The sequence below is a fragment of the Heterocephalus glaber genome, unplaced genomic scaffold (assembly GCF_053883595.1).
Source record: "Heterocephalus glaber isolate CG9 unplaced genomic scaffold, H.glaber_assembly_v1.0 deba00000281, whole genome shotgun sequence".
Taxonomy (NCBI): Eukaryota; Metazoa; Chordata; class Mammalia; order Rodentia; family Bathyergidae; genus Heterocephalus; species Heterocephalus glaber.
In genome coordinates this window covers 7,155,587-7,175,766 of record NW_028258139.1, presented here as the reverse complement: position 1 = coordinate 7,175,766, position 20,180 = coordinate 7,155,587, and the positions used below count along the sequence as shown (strand labels likewise).

The 20,180-nt window shown below is 40.9% G+C and overlaps 1 long non-coding RNA gene across 1 annotated transcript in view; it reads left to right on the top strand.

Moving 5' to 3' along the window:
* The first annotated feature begins 1,036 nt into the window (after positions 1-1,036).
* LOC147830200 (uncharacterized) overlaps positions 1,037-20,180 on the top strand; it is a 75,029-nt gene continuing 55,885 nt past the window's right edge. The window contains exon 1 of the long non-coding RNA XR_015440386.1: positions 1,037-1,251. This is a non-coding gene — a long non-coding RNA (uncharacterized LOC147830200). The remainder of the gene's footprint in view (positions 1,252-20,180) is intronic.

Genomic DNA, 20,180 nt, shown 5'->3' with positions numbered 1-20,180 from the left:
GAAGGGAAGGGGAAGGAAAGGGGACCTAAAAAGAACAAAGATGTGTCATGTACATGTACCAACTCCCCGTGATAAATGTAATCATTCTGTACTGCAAACATATCCTAATAAAACTAAATATTAAAAACAAAAACAAAACTAGTCACCCTAAGAGGCCATGTTTCTGGAGCCTTGTAATAGAAATGAGATTGGTTTCTGGTATGGGCTGGGACCTTGTGGGTAAATTAAATGATGGTAGAGATACATGATTTGTGTATGTGTTAATTTTTATACAGTGGAACAAGTTCTCTAACAGAAGAGTGGATCTGCATCTTTGGCTATTGTGGCCATTCTAGGGCAGTGAGCCAGTCAGATTTACACAAGCTAAGGCAACAACGAAATATGAGAGTCCTCTTCACCTTTCCCAAGCTACATCACTGGCTGGGGCAGCCAGCCTATTCTAGGAGTCCCAAGGAAGAACTGATGCTCTTGGGGCAGGTAGGGGGCAGAGAAGGGGCATAGAAGTCTTGTGGAAATTGAAGCTGTCTGGATTTTGAAACACCCAGCAGAACTGTAGAGTGGCAGAGCCATCTAAAATTTAAGCTAATAAAAGAAAATCTGAACAAGACCGTGTTTTATTATGGTTAATAGCCTGTATGGTTCAGAGAAAGACTAAGTTCAATTACCCAGACTAGGTGAGTAATGGTGCCCCTGGCAATGCTTGGTATAAAGGTTTGTAGTTTCCCCTTATCCATGGTTTCACTTTTTGTTGTTTTAGTTACCCACAGGCAACTTTGGTCTGAAAATATTAAATTGTTGGTGATCAGAGGAGAATTCAGTCCTAATTGGCCTCCTCTCTGAGCACAAAGGAGAAAGGCTGCACTCAGAGGTGATCGCATATTAGGGCAAAGTCAAGAGAGCTGAGGTTAAGTTGTTTACCCGAGCATGTACTAATGGATATGGGAAAGCAGGTGAATATTGAGTCACTTTGATTGCTTGTGCCCGTGTTTGGGTGAATAAAAGTGAGGTGGGCCAAAGGCTGTGAAAGAAATTTCATTCTGTCTCAGTCCTGGGCAGGACATGAACCGTTCCTTTTGTCCAGCATATTCATGCTGTGTACACTACCTGCCTCAGTTGTCAGATTGACTATGGCAGTATTGCAGTGCTGTATTCATTACCCCTAATATAGAAGTTCAATTCTACATTACAGTACTTGTTCAGTTTTCTCCATGTCATCATGTAGACACTGTATCATCATGTCTCATCATAAGGGTGAGTACAGTACAATAAGGTATTTTGAGAGAGACAACATGTACAACTTTTATTATAGTATATTGTTATAATTATTCTATTTTAATGTTAATTATTGCTGTTCATCTCTTGCTGTGCCTAATGTATAAATGTATAAATCCATCACTGTGACAGAATACCTGAGGTAAACAAAAAGAGGAAAGATTTATTTTGGTTTACAGTTTCAGAGGCTTTAGTCCGTGGTCACTTGGCCCATTGATTTGGACCTATGGTGAGGCAGAATATTATTCTGAGGAGTGTGTGGTGGAACAAAGTTGCTCACCTCATGGCAGCCACGAAGCAAAAAGAGAAAGGAAGGTGCTGAGGCCTGGATATCTCCCTCAGGGGCATTTCTCCAAAGACCTAACTTCCTCCAACTAGACCCCACCTTTCTACCACCTTCCAATAGCACCATCTACCTTGGGACCAACCCTTCAGTACACAAAATACTGGGAACATGAAAGATCCAAACCACAGTACACATTATAAGCCAGTGATTCCCAACATTTTTGGACCAGGGATGGATTTCATGGAAGATAGTTTTTCCATGGACCAGTTGGAGCATGGTAGTTTCGGGATGATTCAAGTGCATTACATTTATTGTGCACTTTATTTTTATTATTACATTGTACACTTTATTTCCATTATTATTACATTAGAATCTCTTAAGGTATGCACAACCTAAATCCTTCACAGTCCCTCAAAGTTTACACTCAAGTTAGTGCTCCTAGGACAATCTAATGTTGCTGCTGATCTATTGGAGGCAGAGCTCAGGAGGTAATGCACAATATGGGGAGCAGATGTAAGTAGAGGTGAAGCCTCACCTGCTTGCCTCCTGCTATACGGCTGGGTTCCTAACAGATCTTGGACCAGTGGTGGTCAGGGTCCCTGGGGTTAGGGATCCCTGCCTAAAGTGGTTTTAGATATCCACTGGGGGTCTTGGAACATGTCCTCCAAATATAAGGAGGAATTACTGTACTTTAAAGAATTCTATTTCTGTTTCTTCTGACCTGTTGGTGAAGTAATGGCTGGAGATGACCAGAATGACTTGAAAATAAGCTGGCTCAGCATGACAGCCATTTTGAGGAAATTCACTAAGGCTGAGGTAATACTCAAAAAGAACTTTAACACAGCCCATTTTCATGTCTTATTTTCCAGAACAACTTTCTTTCCTATTTATAGGTGCATGTGTTATCTTGGCCTCTGAGAGCAAAAATTCATATACTTGACCAGAAGATTTTTGCTAGTAGACAATTTCCTATGAGAAACATGATGTTCACTTATTTACTTTTGGTTTTGCTAAATGAAAGCTAAAATTTTGCAAAGACCACAGTTGTTTAGTATCAGGCACTTCATAGATGTAAGACTTGCACACGAATGTTTTTATTGCTCTGATTTGTCATCTAGTGACACAACCAAAGTCAGAGCAGACCACAGTGCTCGGCACTGTATAGGAAGGGAGTCTAGCTCAGGAGACCAAATGTGTGCATAAGAAAGCCAAGATAGAGGGCCCAGGAAGAGGCTCCCCTGCCGCCATTCCATGCTCCTAGGGCAGAGAAGGTGAACCAATTCCAGGGCCCAGGAAGAGGCTCCCCTGGCACCATTCCAAGCTCCTAGGGCAGAGAAGGTGAGCCGTGCGGGCTCCAGAAGCACCCCCCCCCGTGGAAATGAGAAGACATGAAAACAAGCCTCAAAAACAGACTTCCAGATCACCTACAGCAAGCCCAAACGGAAACGAGATGGAACAATCTGATACTCAACCACCTGGACTCCCTGAACTGGCAACAAAAGAGGATCTGGAAAAAATGAAATCAGAAATAATTTCTCAGATAACAGCAAAGATTGTGCCCCTAGTGCAAGACATGATTAATAAATCTAGAGAGGACACAGATAAAAAATAGAGGATCTGAGGAACATGATGGAATCCCAACATAGGAAACAAGTGGAATCCATAAAACAGATGCAAACAGATTTCCAGGAGATTAAAAACTCCATCGAAAGTCTGCACAGCAGAATGGACCAATGTGAGGATAGAATTTCACATATAGAAGATAAGATTGCAATTAGTGACCAGGAAAAGAAAAATTGCTTTAAAATTGTAAGGGGCCACGAGAAATCAATCCAGCAGCTGTAAGACCATGTGAAGAAGAATAACATAAGACTGATTGGAGTCAATGAAGAAAGAGGAGAGAGTGCAGATGACAAAAAAGCCATTCACAGAAGTGATGGCAGAAAACTTCCCAAGGAGGGGAAAAGAACTTCACATACAGGTAAGTGAGGCATATAGGACTCCAGCTAGCCTTAATCAAAAAAACTCTACACATAGGCATATAATAGTTAGAATTCCAGAAACCCAACAGAAGAACAAAGTTCTACAAGCAGTCAGAGAAAAGAAACAAATCACATACAAAGGAAAGCCCATCAGAATCACAGCAGACTTCTCAGTGCAAACCCTCAAGGCAAGAAGAGCTTGGAGTGATGTATTTCAACCCCTAAAGGAAAACAGCCTCCAACCCAGATTGATGTACCCTGCAAAACTATCTTTCAAAATTGATGGAGAAGTAAGATACTTTCATGATAAAGAGCACCTTAGGAATTTCATGAATACCAAACTAGCACTCCAAAAAATTTTAGACAATATCCTAGGAAAAGACAGTGAGTATCACAACCCCAGGAAGCCCAGCAGAATGAACTCGTTGGGAGTGACAAATTAAACACAGAGGGGGAGAATCCAACAAAAAGAAAAAATCATGACAAGTCCTTTAAAACTTTTAACTTCATCTCCCTAATGAGTATATAAATCAATCTTGTTATTGTTCATGATTAGTATTTTTCTGATTCTAGAGTTGCACACCTTTCCTTGTGCTGTACTGGCTATTTATCATCTTCTTGTGTCTACTTTTTAATTGGGTTGTCCATTAATGAGCTGTAAGAGTTCTTTATATATTCTGGTCATAGGTTATATGCATTGTAAATATGGTCTTTTTAAGGACTGCTTTTCATTTTAATGATGTCATTTAAAGTTCTAAATTTTGATGGAATCTCATTTATCAATTTTTTTCTTTTATACATCATGTTTTTTGTATCCTAGGAAGTTCTTGCCTACCCTAAATTTATAAACATTTTCCCTTATAATTCCTTCTTAAAGTTTTATACCTTTAGGCTTTCATATTTAGGTTCATAGATCCCTTCAAGTTATTTTTAAGTATGGAAATAAAGGGTTGAGGTTAATTTTTTTATATACGGATACCAGGTGTTCTAGTGCCATTGGCTGAAAACACTATCTTTTAATTGGCTCTTGAACTGAATTTATATTCTATAACATGTTAATGTTAAACAATCTTTCAAAACTCAGTGGACCATATATGTGCAGTTCTATTTCTAGATTCTCTGTTTAATTCCAATGATCTATATGTCTTTCCTTACACCAACACTGCCTTTATTACTGTAGCTTTAGAGGAAGTCTTAAAATTAGGTACTAAACGTCTTCCAACACTGTTTTTGTTTTTTTTTTTCACTTTTCTAGGTCCTCTGTACTCCTGCATAACTTTTAAATTTCAATATCCAATTCTTCATTTATAGCAAGTATATATAGACCTGAATTTTTATATATACCTTGTGTTTTCTAATCCTGCTAAATTCAAATACAAGCTCTCAGGGCTTCTAGAGATTTCTTAGTATTTTCTCTGTAGATGATCATTTCATCTACATATAAAGATTTTGCTTCTACCTTGCCAATCCTATCCTAATTGTGTCATTTTATTGCCAGGCTATTTTGGTTTGGGCCTATGTTTCAAAGTTTAATGGACAGATGAAGAGTAAGCATATCTGTCCTTGTTCCCCACCTTAAGGAGAAAGCATTGTATCTTCTCCATTCATATAAGGTATTTTTGCTGGAAGTATGGAGTACATGTCTTTAATCTGTTGAGAAGGTTCTGTTCTACCTCTAGTCTCCTGGTAACTTTTACCATGAACAGCTGTGGAATTTAGTCCAATACTTTTTCTCCAACTAGTGACAGGATCATATGGCTTTTTCCTTTTCTCTGTTAAATTGATGACTTTTGGGGGGTGGATCTTCCAATGCTGAACCAACACTGCCATCCCTATAACAAAACCAGTTTCTACATATTGCCAGATCTGACTTTTAATAGTTTGTTTTGTTAAACAAATTTCTATGTTCATACTTTTTTCTTCTATTATCTTTATCCAGTTTTAGTATTAGCACAATGCTGATTTCCTAAAATGAGGGGAGAAGTGTTCCTTTTTTTTTTCTGCTTTAATTGTTTGATATAATTTATCAGTTAAAAAATATATACGAGCCTGCTGTTGTCATATAGGTAGGTTTTCAAGCTAGGAATATACTTTCTTTAATAGGTGCTATTCAAATTTTATATTTCCTCCAGAGTTAGTTTCATTAATTTGTCTTCCAAGGTACTTCTTAGAAGCTGTCAAATTTATTTCAAAAAAGATTTTTGTAATATGCTTTCTATATCCATTTAAATTCTGTAAAATCTGTGGTAATGTCTCCTAGATCTTGATATTGTAATTTTAAAAATGTACAGATGATATTGTGTGACAGGATGTAAAAGTCTAAAGGAGCAGGGGAAGTGGGAGGGGTAGGGGAAAAGAAAGAAGGGAAAAGAAAAAATATGAGAAAAGGAAAAAATGAAAACAAAATCTTTGCAAATAGGGAAGGGTGGAGGGGGTGAAGGGAGGGCAGGGGAATGGGAAAAAAATAAGAACCAAGATACTCATGTAATGGTATAAGATCCCAGTGATGTATGTAAATGTATTTTATACCTAAAATGTACCAATAAACTGAATGGGGAAAAAAAATCCAGGATAGTAGGAAGATGCCAATTGGAAGCCAGATCCATGGCCTCAGAGCATCCATGAATGTTTTGTGTGTACCAAAGGCTTTACTATTTATATCATGCTGTGAACACAAATGAAACCTAGACAGTCCTGTGTTTTCCTCTTAAAAAATAGATTACCTTGAGCATGACTCACTTCCCTTCTAGTTCTGAATCTGCCAGCAGCGGATGTGAGGTGAGATGGAGTCAGCCTGGCTGTGGAGGCGGAGGAGAGGTTTGCTCATTCTTCCTTTTATCAAAATACTACTAATGAATGAACAACAGTGTTCCAGAGAAAATGGATAGAGTCTTTCAAATGATCCTGACCATTTTTAAAAAAGGAAAATCCATTGTAAGCAGAGACTATTTTTTTCAGGGTGTTGAACCCAAGACCTTCACACTAAGCTACATTCCTTAAAAAATTAAAAAATATTTCGAGATGGTCTTTCTAAGTTGCATAGGATGGGTTTGAACTTGAGCTCCTCCTGTTTCAGCCTTTCAGAGTAGTGGGATGACAGCCATGTGCCACCATTCCTGGCAGAGACTGATCTTTGATGACCAAGCAGAGAAGGTAGAATGGAGGGAAATAAAAACTATTTGTTACCATTAGGATATTGATTGAGAAAACTAAATGCCAACAGGGTTCTTGGTGACTTTTTGATTGAATTTCTGTTACTTCTAGTATTGATTTTGATTAGAATTATCATTTTATCACTTTTGACATATTATTTAGTTATATCTCAATGGAGATTTGGCCATGGCTGTTATATCTACAGTTAATTTTACTTTACTATATAAAAATAGATAAGTATGATAAATATTTGTTTGTTTGTTTTTTGAGACAGGGTCTCTCTATGTAGTTCAGACAGGCCTTGAACTAACTATGTAGCCCAGGCTGGCCTCAACTTACAGTGATCCTCCTGCCTCAGCCTCCTGATTGCTGAGTTTACAGGCATGCACCACCACGCCCAGCTGTATGATAAAATTATAAGAGAACTTCAACCAATCTAATTGAAGTATCTTTTTTTTTTCTTTTTTTCTTTTTGGTACCCGGGATCGAACTCGGGTCCTTGCGCTTGCGCAGCAGGTGGTGAAACCACTGGGCTAAATCCCCGGCCCTAACTGGAGTATCTTGCTGTATTCACTTGATGAATAGAGATGTTAATGTGAAAGTTTATAAATATGGGATCTGTAAAAATTAGAGCTCAAAGAAGGCACGTATTAGAATCACCCTTTTGTTTCAGGTCTTTCTCATTGCTTTATATGATTGCAATGATTTATTTTTTTAAATTTTATTTTATTGGTACATTTGAGGTATACTATGATTTGTTTTTATTTTTTGATATTTCTGCCTTTTATGGCAGACGAAAGACCTCTGAATTAGAAAAAAGAGGAAAGGGGGAAAAGAAGATATAGTAACTAAATCCGTATTTCTCCTTTACTACTTAGAATGAACAGTTTTCTACTAGGAGAGAATATTTAAGTTCTTTTTGGATTCGTATTTGCCTATTTGCATGCTCCAGTGGGCATTCAGAAGAGCACCTTCCTCTCCGTTAGGAATGGACCGTGGTCCAGTTTGGGTGTGGAGTGTCTCCCAAGGCCCATGTGTGAAAGGCTTGCTCCTCAGCACGGTGCTGTTGGGAGGCGGAGGCAGTGGTCCAGGTGGGGCCTAGAAGGAGGTTTCAGGGCATTGAGAGGGTGCGCTTGAGGGGCACGGTGGGACCCTGGTCTCTTCCTCTTTCTCTCTTTCCTTCCCTGGCCATGAGGTGAGGAGCTTTATTCTGCATTGTCTCACCACAGGCCTAAAAGCAATGGAGCCAGCTGTTCATGGACTGAAGCCTCCAAAGCTGTGAGCCAAAATAAACTTTTTTCTTATGAATTTATTTGTCTCAGGCCTTTTACTGTAACGGAAGGCTAACAGGGACTGACTCACTGGAAGCCAATAGTAGAGATCATATATAATTGACAGCAGAGACATTTTACTGCAGCTTTGATCCAGTTTAACAGACTCTTTTCTAGACACAATCCACTTTCTGAATCAGAAGACCAGTATTCTCATGCTTGCTCTCATGTTCAAGCTGTTCTGGTTGTTTTAAAATTTCACAGAACATATTTTATTGTATGACTCTATTTGCTTAATGCAAGGTACAATGCATGATGTGATCTTTTTTGTTGTAAGTGTATTTGCCAGTTTAATAACATTCTCTTTGTGGGTATCGGATATTTTGTCCCAGGAACAGGAACCCTGACCAATATGGCTACCTATGCCAGGCTGTGCCGGACTAGCAGCAGCGGGTGGGTAGAGAGGTGCTTATACTCGTCTCTGGCCTCCTGGTCTCCAGCCTTACCTTCTGGTGAAATTGGTTTCCTAGGATTCAGACTCTCAGACAGAATTTCAAGCAGGCAGTTTTCTGAGTCTTGCTCTTGGGAACAGCACCTAGGAAGGAGCAAAGAGAACAGGATGGGGCAGTGGGAGAATGTGAACTATGATGCAGAGTCACAACAAAGGGATGGCCCTACAGAGAGACCTGAATTTAGGGTAGAGGGTGGACCTTAATGTTCTTGTACAGAGAGCTCTCATAGAGCCCCCCACCTCCACCCTGCAATGGGACGGGAGGGTCTGTGGGCAGGGAAGACTTGTACATATCAACGTTGTGTCTTTTCCAAGCAAAATGAAACCACGCTTACCCAGGATAAATAGGGACCAATATGCTTTCCTTGCTGCATGGGTTTGGACAATTGACTCAGGGGTGGTGTTGTATTAGGACTCAGGGCTGGCTACTTTCCGAGGCTACTTAGACTCTCAGCATCTGCCTGAATGAGTGGAAGTCCGTGCCTTTGGCCATCACAGTCTTCATCCTGGCCACTCATGCCCCCAATGTACCAGCACCAAGGTGGCTGCTGCCTGACCAGCTGAAGTCCAGAGCCAAGACGTCCCGTCTGGTAGGTTGTTTAGGGTTCTGTAGGGGGTTGTGGTCTCGTGTTACCCAGCAATCTCTGCACTTTGTGTCCCTCCCACAGTCCCCTCCACATCCCCCTCCTTAGAGTGCCTCATCCCAGACCCCTCAGTCATCCTTACCAGCCAGCAGTGCCTTCTTCCACTTCTGCTCACCAAGTGGATGGTGAGTGTGGCGGTCACAGTCTGTCTGTTGAGAGGCTGACCCCACACTGCTGTCTCTCAAGTCCAGTATGAGTGGGGCTCTGGTGCAGCCAGAGGCCAGTTTTGGCTTACACCAACATACCAACTGCTGACACAAGGGCCATGCTCGGCCTTACTCCTTCTTGTAAGCTGGCCTCAAAGGCTCCCCAGCCTCCAATGTGGCCACAGGTGTTAGTTGAGAGTGCAGCACTGATAACTGGGAGGCATCGTGTTCAGATTACTGGCTTGTGACACCCACCTGTTCCATCTTACTTGCTCCTGATGCACCCATAAACACCCTTTCCTTCTGCAGTAGATTGCTGCTGAGTCCACCTGACCTTGTGCCTTGGTGGGTCTGACAGAACCTACCCATCATGGCAGTTCTGGCTCATAGTCACGTGGTTGGCTAGGATCACATACTCTGTTACTACCAGGGCCAGTAGTGCACCAAGAGCCATTTTTTTCCGAAGACATAATTATCTGTCACAACAGGTAGGCCTTGCTTCAGAACTTGCTGTCAACTCCACGTAGTCTTTCCTCATCCACAGGAACTCATGATATCACAGGGCTTACTGAGTTGTGTGGCTCAGTGGCAAAGTCTCTGTACCACAGCAGAGGGGGGGGTTGACCTTTTCGGCAGTCCCAGCAGAGGCTGCAGCCTGGCCACAGGAAATTCTGTAGGTTTTTGATCAGACAGTCTAGATTTGATGTCAGAATGGGGATATAAAAGATGGCATCCATTGGTCTTGTGGCCACTGCCTTCTTTCTTTCTCAGTGGCTCACTCTGTATGCAGTGTATTTCTTTTCCTACTTTAGTTGGCCCACACTCACTCTGCAGAGTACTTCTTTTCAGATCACTTTTCTCTCTTCTTTTATTACCTTTAATAAATGTAAAACCTCACAGTTTTTCACTTGTCCAGTTCTTTGAACAGGAGCTTGGTAAGGGTCCCTGGAAAGAGTCCACAGCAACTCAGTATGCCGCTAACAGTATTATAGGAATGTGCCATGGCACTCAGCAATGTGAAAGGTTTTATCAGTCAGTGGGAGGCAGCAGGAACAATGACAGTCTTAGGAGGCCAATGGAGGCCAGGTTGCCATGGCCCGGACTGTTCAGCTAGGTGTCCAGCAGGCAAAGACAAGAGGGGCTCTTGTGGGATGGGCCTTTCCTGCCAGGGTGTGCCCCTGCTGGGATCCCAGGGAATGTGGTGGCCTGAATTTGACAGAGAGGGACAGAGAAAAAAATATCTTTCTTGTTCTCTCCCAATAACCATGATGTGGGGGCTTGAGCTTCAACATATGAAACTTGCAAGGACACGGTTCAGTCTACAAGGCTTCTTTGCTCACTTGTCCATCTCTGGAGCTGATTACCCTACTGATAGTAACACTGAGTAAGGCTGATGTGACCTTGGTCCAGCTAGGTACTTTTCTTTCAGTTTTTGATTCTTTGTTTAAATTTGAGAGTCAACTTGATAGATTCTCCATCCATAACCAACGGAAAACATTCAGCCCTCCACGTAGGGTAGATAATGTTCATTGCTCTTCTGTATTTTTCCTTTGCAAAGGATCAAGCCTGGTTTATGAGAGCACACCTTGTGCTGTCTTGATTTTCGGTTTTCTTGCCATCAACACTGATGGGCAGGATAAGCTCTGGGATCTGAGGGAGACTGTGGAGTTCATGAATGTAAAGTTTAGTCTCTTCATTCTTCCCTTGGGGTGACTTGGCTGAGCCTGTTTCCAGGCCGTGATGGACCTGGAGCTGTACGTTAATCTTTCGGTTCTATTCAAACCTCATTCTCTCTGTCTCTCTGCTGCTCTCTCTTGGCTTTGGGATTATGTCAGATTGGAGGGATGTGTGCACTTCCACACTTGTGTGTATGCACACAGATATGAATTCAAGGAAGGGAGCTGTGAAAGCAGCTCCTCTCATGTCATTACCTAGTCCTTGTCCAGGCCACCATCAGCGTGAGAACTTAAGTCCTGCTCTCATCGCAGGTTTACTGCGGAGAAGAAAGGACTGCCACCAGCCTATACCCTTAGGGTCTCACACATGAGCTTTCCCTTCCTTGCACAGGCGTAGCTTCAGGAAGCCACGGCAGTGGGACAGACATGAGGCCCTCACAGCCTTGACTCTCTTATCCCACTAAACTTATAGGACTGTTCTTGTTTCAGGTCCTAAAATTTTGGCACTTGGGTCATTCATTTTGGAGACTGATTAAATAGCATTAGTTAATTTAGAAAAAAATGTCTTCAGTGTTGGTTGACCTGGGCTGCTACATACATTTTTTAATGGTATTGTATATCTTTGATCATTATGCTTGTTTTAATTTCTTGGAAGGGGGTAAAATGTGAAATATTTGTGTTCAATATTTAAGCCCTTATCCTTGTATAATTAAAGTTATCAAAAAATTTATCTAAAAGTCACATAGGACCAATTTTAGTGCTATTTAGATTCCATTGAGAGGAAAGAGAAGAGACCATAATTCCAGAGATACAGTAGTATTAAGGGAAGAGCATTTAATGACTTTTTGTTTTATACATAATAGTATAACTCAAAGTCACGTGGTGTCTCTTAACACCTTGGGTTCTGTGTAAAAGTAAGTCTGTGCATCAACAAAATTGACAAGCCTATAGGTAGACTGACCAAGAAAAAGAGTAGATTCAAATCATTAACACTGGGGACATTGCTAGACATAGTGGCGTATACCTGTAATCTGAGCCTTCTGGAAAGTGAGTGAGACCCTGTCTCAAAGTAAAAATATAAAAAGGGGTGGGGATGTAGCTCAGTGCAAAGGCCCTGGGTTCAATATCCAGTATCACACACACACACACACGCACACACGCACCCACGCACATGCACACACACAGACATTATTGACCATAGAGAAATACAAGTGATCACAATGGAATCCTATGCCAATCCTATGCCTAACCTAGACAAATACCTAGGAAGATATGAATGGACAAAACTGAGTGAAGAAGAATTAGAAAATCTAAAGAAAACTTATAACAAGAGATTGAATTAATAGCTGGATGTGGTGGTGCATGCCTGTAATCCTTGCACTCAGGAAGCTGAAGCAGGAGGATTTCCATGAGCTCGAAGCCAGCCTGATCTATATAGTGAGACCTTGCTTCAAAAAAAAAAAAGAGATTGAATTATTAATAACAAAAAATTAATTACAAAGAAAATCCCAGGCCCAGAAGGCTTCACTCCTGAACTCTACTAAACGTTTAAAGTAGAATTCACACCAATTTCTTGCAAACTGTTCCAAAAAACAGAAGAGGAGAGAATACTTCTCATCACCTTGCTACCAAAACCAGACAAAGACATTATAAGAATACTATAGTCCATTTTTTTTGTGAATACAAATACAAAACTCTAAACAAAATACTAGCAAATCAAATCCAAAATACTAGCAAATATCCAAACCAATTGGATACTTATGTCCAATATAAAATGATTATGTACCACAATCAAATGAGATTTATTCCAGATACACAAGTCTGGTTTAATGTACAAAAATCAACCCATGTAATATGCCAAAGTAATAAGATAGACAACAAAACTCACAAATCATTTCAATAGACGCAGGAGAAACATTTGGCAATATCCAACATTCTTTCACGACAAAAACACTCACCAAACTAGAAACAGAGGGAATTTTATCAACCTGATAATGGTGTCTATGAAAACCTCACATCAAGCATCATGCTTAATGGCGAAAGACCGAAAGAAAGCTTTACCTCAAAAATGTGGAAAAAAGAAAGGATACTTGTTCTCACTACATCTGTTTATCATGGTCTTGGAGGTTTCAGCCAGAATAACTAGGCAAGAAAAAGAAATAAAGACATTCAAATTGAAAAGGAAATAAAACTATTCACAGATGTTGTAACAAGTATATACAACACTCTAAGCAATTTGCACACAGACACACATTGTCTTAGCCACTTTTCTCATCACTGGGACACAATACCTGAGATCCACAACTTAAAGGAGAAGTTTACTTAGACTCACTGTTTCAGAAATTTCAGTCCATGGTTGGCAAGCTCAAATGCAGAAATGGTGTGATGGAAGAGCCTGCCACAGAGGAAAGCTGCTCAGGTCATGGTGGCCAGGAAGCAAAGAGAGAAGGGAGGAGCTGGGGAGGGAGGAGCACCCTTCCAAGCCACATCCCCAGCGGCCCACTTCTAACTAGGTCTCGCCTCCTAACAGTGAGTCAGCTCTGAACTTATCAGTGGACTAATCCACTTGTGAGTATAGCACCCCCATGATCTAATCACCTTCCAAATAAATGAGGCTTTTGGGGGACACTGGACCTAAACCATAACACACACAATTATTAGAGACAATAAATGAGTTCAGGAAAAATTAATTGTGCATAGCTAATTGACTTCATATTTCCAGTGGAGGAGCAGAGTGAGTGAGAGGTGGTGTGAGAGCAGGTGGTCAGGAAGAAGACAAGGAGGCAGATCAGGCATTGTGAGGTTGGGCATACCCTGCTGCAAATCCTATGGCACATTCACTGGACAGTCAGCACAGGCCTAGGTTATAAGGTACGGGTGTACATCAAGTTCTAGGTGAAACTGTAGTTCTCAATAGAGCTAACAGGTGGAACCAAGGTCAGTTGGTTGAGACCTTGAACACTAATGTTCTGAAGTTTGTTTTGTTTTTTTGAGACAGAGTGTCACTGTGTAACCCAGGCTGGCCTGGAACTCTCAATGATCCTCCTGCCTCAGCCTCCGAGTGCTGGGATTACAGGCATAGGCCACCACACCCAGCTCTAATGTTCTGAAATTTGAGGTGTTTCTGATCAAGGTGAATCCACACAATTTAGGTCAATAGCTCAAGGACACCATTTTGTTTTCAATGTAGGCTGCTACCAAGTACTGTATAGGCTTAAAATCAGTGTGAGGAATCAAAGATTTCTTGGGGGTTGTTTGAATACTTTTCTGAAATAGCTGTCTTGAAATGCCTCCTTAAATGTTTTAATTTTTTCCAGGCTGCTTACTAAGAAGTTTTATTTTTTCCAAATAGGGACAAACACTAAGTGGAGTAAATAATTTTGGGCGTGGGAGTAAGGAGGATACAGATAATTAAATACAGAACAAAGATTGTTACATCTGTTAAATTCTATGACTGGAGGGGATTTAAGAGAATTAAAGGATTTTTTTAGCACTATTTTTTCCCAAGGAAAAAATTCTAGTAATTTAATCATGTTCTAAAATCCCAATTTTAACTCAGACACTCACCAGACATTTGATTCACTGTAGGGAATCCATTTATAAAGTATTAGTAAATGGCTTCTAAATACCATTCCATACTCTAAAATAAAAACAAAGCTTGAAATACTTAGAGATTTGGATGTCCACTTTTCTTGTTTGTGTACCTTTAAAGCAACATAAATTGATTTATTCTATACTAATGTTCCGTGTCTTTTAAAACAACCTATTAATGTGTTTTACCAGCCCATCCATATCAGTATATATGTGTCCACTTTACTCTTTTAAATGGCTGCATTATAATCACTTTAGCTCTACACACATTCAGGTTGATGTTTAGTTTTCAGCGTTACTCACAGTGCTGCAAAGAATACATTTGTATGAATATCTCTGCATATTTCCATGGGAGAGAGCATGTATGAGGAAAATTGCCTCTTACTGTGATTCAATCTATTCAATCACTAGGTAGTAACTGGTGATACTGAGATCTTTTTCATATGTTTCTGACTCATTTGGGTTTCTTCATGGAATTTCTTTTTTAGGGGGATTTTTTTCCTTATTGATTTTGTAGAAACTATAAATTTTTGATGTCAATCCATTTGTTTTATGTACACTGAAAGTAGTTTCTCCTAGACTCAATTAATTAATGTATGTATGTATTGCTTATATTCTGTTCCATAATTTAGAAGATACTAGTTGTTTGCCCACAGGTAAGTGTTTCTCTTCCTTTTCAGTTGTCTTTCCTTTCCTTGTATAACCTCATATTGCGATGGACAGAAGCAATAGTGGTAGTGGGTATCTTGTCTTGTTCCTGCTCCATCAAGGATATGCTGTTAACTGGTCATCTGCTGATCACCTTGTAGTCTTATCTTGTTGGCTTGCCAGCAGTTTTTAATTAGGAAAAGATGTGTTCATATCCTTGCTAGAATGAACTGCATTTGGGTTACCTTGCTTCACAAGCCACTGGACCGTGAATCAGCTGCTCAGGACTGGTTGGGTTACTCATGTCTTCAGTTTTGTCTGGCATCTTTTCAGGTAAACTCTCATTTTCTCCACACCATCCTTCATCCCCAGCATGGTGGCAGCTCTAGGGTGGATCTCATCTGCCTGCAGACTGGTTTTTTCCCAGTTGTCCCCATAGCATTCAGTGCTTGTTCAGTTTTGGGGTGTATTTCCATCTGAGAGCCAAATCATATGTGGCTCTTATTGGCTAGGATCTTTCACAGTATTTACCCTAAAGCTAGGGGGTGGGATCTGCCATACCCAGATCCCATGGACTGCTGATGGGGAGGGATGTCTTTCCATGGAAACTGTTGCGCTGTGAAGGCAAACACTATTGGTCTTAATGACACTGTCTTTTACATTAACAACCTTGCAGACAACCCAGGCTCCTGGCCTTCCACACATATAGATCATGCTCATTTCTCACCCCATTTGCAAAGTACTCCCTTTCCTGTTAGTTTTGGAAGTCTCAAGAGGGATGGCTTACATGTGCTCACAAACATGTCCATCATTCCTGTTCCCACGGCTCCTTAGGGAATGTGCTGGTGTGTGCCAAGGGTGCCTGACCCAGTTCTTCACAACTGTTGTTGTCCAGCAGCCCTGGCTTTGTCTAGCAGTGTGCAGAATGCCCCCTTCCTGCTTTCCGAGGTGCTCTATAGCATGTGTTTTCTATAATCTTTGTGTCTATAGGGCATAGCATGATAAATTGTGGATGTCTTTGATGGAGTGGTAGATAGCTGGAGTGGTAGACACCAACAATGATGATTGATATTAAGGAAGTTTTTAGCCCTTACCTCCAACATCTTATCTAATACCTAGTTTTTCTTGTCTTTTTAAATACAGGTCAAGGGAAAGAGGTGATTTAAGTAGTCACAAAAACTATCTTTTGCACTGTAATAGTCTAGGTTCTCCAGATAATAGAACCAATAGGAAACATGCATGTATGTATTATAGGATTATGGAACTAAAAAATCCCGATTTGCAGTTGGTAAGTTGAACAGAGAGTTGATGGGGTAGTTCTTATCTGAGTCTGGGTCTGAAGACAGGAGAAGAGCAATATCCAAACTTGAAGAAGGCAGAGAGAAAGAATGTTTTTAGTTGTCTTTTTATTCTACTGCGGGCCTCAGTGGATTGGAGGAGGCCATCCACACTGGGGAGGGCCATCTACTTTTCTTAGGGTAGAGATTCAAATGTTACTCTCATCTAGAAACGCTCTCATAGAAAACCCAGAAATATCATCATCCAATGGCTCAGTCAAATTGGCACATACATCAGATAAGCATCACATGTATCATGCAAATCTTTTGTGAGAGTTAGCTGAACTTCCTTTAGCCTTTGTCCCTGGACACTGTGCCACCCTTTCTTAGGTCACCATCACTCTGATGTTCCACCCCCCTCTTTCAGCTTTAATAACCATTAGGTAGACTGACTACCCTGTGCATATTGTAGCAACTTATCCTAGAGCACCTAGATTCCAAGAAATAAAAGGAACAAAGTTGTTCAAGGTATGTCTGGGCAGAATGATAGAACTTCACTGAAAGATACAAGTGAATGAGGAAGAGATTGTGTGCATGATTCGGAAGACTTTATATAAAAATTGTGACCTTATTTGGAAAGAGGGTCTTTACACAGATAACCAAGTTAAGATTAGATCACTAGTATGAGCCCTAATTCAATATGACTAGTGTCTTTATAAAATGGGAAAATGTAGACATAGACACATATAGAGGGAAGATGATGTAAAGACACGGAGAAGATGGTCATCTGACTAGAGCGATGTGCCCATAAGCTAGGAAATGCCCAAGATCGGCGGGAAACAGCAGACGGCAGACGGAGGGAGAAGGATCCTCCACTAGGGCTGTCACAGGGGAGCAGCTCTGTTGACACCTTGGTTTCACACTTCCGGTCTCCTGTAATATGAGAGAATAAATTTGTATTGTTTAAGCCACTGTTAGCTTTCTGTCACTGTGATAACCTGAGACAATCAACTTACAAGCAGAAAAGGCTTATTTCGGCCCATGATTTCAGAGGTTTCAGCCCACGATTAGTTGGCTCCATTACTTTTATCGGGGTTTTTTTTTTGTTGTTGTTTGGTACCAGGGATCGAACTCTGGACCTTGAGCTTGCAAGGCAGGTGGCGGAACCACTTAGCTAAATCCCCGGCTGGCTCCATTACTTTTGAGGCTGTGGTGAGGCACAACACCATGATGGGGAGCTCATGGTAGAGCAAAGTGGCTTATCTCATGGTGGCTGGGAAGTAAAAGAGAGAGAGAAAGGAGCTGTGTCCTCAATATTCCCTTTTAAGGCACAGTCTCAGCCCAATTCCCTCCATTAGACCCCATCTCTTCTGAACTTTTTTTTTTTTTTTTGGTACTGGGGATCGAACTCGGGTCTTCGCGCTTGCGCAGCAGGTGGCGAAGCCACTGAGCTAAATCCCCGGCCTAGACCCCATCTCTTAACAGGTCCACCACCTTCCACTAATGCCAAGCTGAGGACCAAGCCTGCAACACGTAAGTCTTTGGGGCCTTTTTTCCAGATCTAAACTATAGCATCCAGCCAGTCCGTGGTACTTTGTTATGGCAACCTCAGGAAACTCAGAAAGACGTTTTTTTTTTTTTTTTTAAATGACTTTGGGATATATTACAATATCTTAATATGCAAAAAGCCCAAGTCACAAAGGAAGAGAATGGTAAATTTGACTATATTAAAGTAAAAATCTTTACATTAAAGTCACTGTAAAGGTGGAAAGTCAAACCAAAAAACTAGGAGAACATTGCAGCTTCTATAATATGCAAGAACTGTACTCAGGGATGTGTAAAATCATAAAACTTTTTATGGGATATTTATCCAATGGAATATGATACAGAAATAAAAATGAGTAAACTAGAGGTAAACACATCACCATAGGTAAATCTTAAATATAGAGCAAAAAAATACAGCTTGTAGAAACATGTGCTATGATATTTGTATAAAATTTTAGAACATACAGAGTAATATAATACTGAGTGTGAGCCACTATACACATGTAGCAAAGATGTAAGAGCATGTCTGGGGTGATGGAAACAAAGCTCAGAGGTTTCTTCTGGGAAGTAAGGTGGACACCTGGTGTCAGCTTGATCTGTAGTATATTTATTAGAAAATGAAGCAAATATGACCAAAGAATATTTATCTTCCTATTCATGTTCTTGGAATAGTTCTTTAATTAAGTCACTAGACCATTCTGACTGTGTCCTCAGGGTGAAAGCAAGTGGCCTGACTGAGTGAGGAAGGGGTGGTGGTGCATCTGAACACCGGAGACAGCCTCTTAAGCCTGGGAGAAACAACTGTTCATAAATGCAGTAAAGACCTAAACTGAGGACCATGGCAGGACCTTGGCCGTCCATTGTAAGCGCTCTGTGAAAAAAATGGAGCAGCAGTGAGGGACTTGGTGGGTTTCACCTTTAAAGAGGAGGCCAGGTGGGCCTTGGCGAGGGTGAGGAGGAGCTGGACAGAGAGCTGGAAGAAGCCCAGAACCCTGCAGAGGAAGAACAGAGAGGAGGAGGCCTGTGTCTCTGTGTGTGTGTGTGTGTGTGTGTGTGTGTTTTGAGTGGGCAGAGGCCACGCCTGGCTGCTTTGCACTTTTCTGCCCAGTTGAGCATTTATTTTCTCCCAAGACTAGGGTCTCTAGGATGTATAAAGGCCAGAGTGAGGCTCTGGAACAGAGAAGAACATTCTGGAAACTTGCAAGTGGATTTTTCCTCAGGGATGTGGCAAAATGATTCACTTCAACATTTTGAGTTTAAGACGAATTTGTATAACACTGAGATTTGACTTTCGGCTGTGTGTTATGAAAGGATCCTTGTCACTGTCGTGGGCTGAAGGGTGAACTTGTTGCCAGAGCAGTTTCCCACAGATGCCTGGCCTCAGGCTCCTGGCAGGGCTTAGGCACAGTGTGGATGTTGCCTTGGGGAGCCCTGAGTCCCCCACATGCTGCTTATTTTGAGAAAAATATTGGTGTATTTTTTAGAATTTATAGTCATCATTTTGATCTGTTTTTTATTGGGAATTGCAAGAAATATGGTTTTAAAATGAAGTGAAACAAACTTAAGTTTGACAAGGAGACTGCAGTGGCCTGAAGACCTTAACTCTTCTGAGACTGGACATTGAAGTCAACGCACGTTGAGGTCTGCTTGAGTTGTTATTTGTAAATGCTGTACATGTTCAGAAGCCTTCTGAAATGTCATCTGCCAAGCAAAACACAAAACAAATCCCTTAGGAGCCTTTTACAAGCTGAAGACCCAAGACAAGACAGAGTGTACTACACAGTGCAAAGAAAGTGACAGAATGTTCTACATGGTACAGACAAGATGTGAACTGGTGGGTGGTCTCTGGGAAGGAGAATCTATATGGGAATTTATTGAAGGTTGGTGTTGTCCCTTTTCTTCTCACTACGGGTAGTTAAACATTCAATGAGTGCAACATTGGAAAGTCTTATTTTTTATTTTCCCCAGTTCAGTCACTAGGAGGAGCAGGTGCCTAGCAAGTCCGTGTTGTTTTCTAAATCCTTGTGAATTTCTGGAATTGCACTTTTAAAATTCAAGTTGGGTAAATTCTCAGATCTGATTTCTATCCTTGAATGACTGTTTCATTTAGCACAACTTTTCATTTGCTGTAGGAATGAAGTGAGATTATATTGAAGGATCTGCTGAAATAATAAGAGT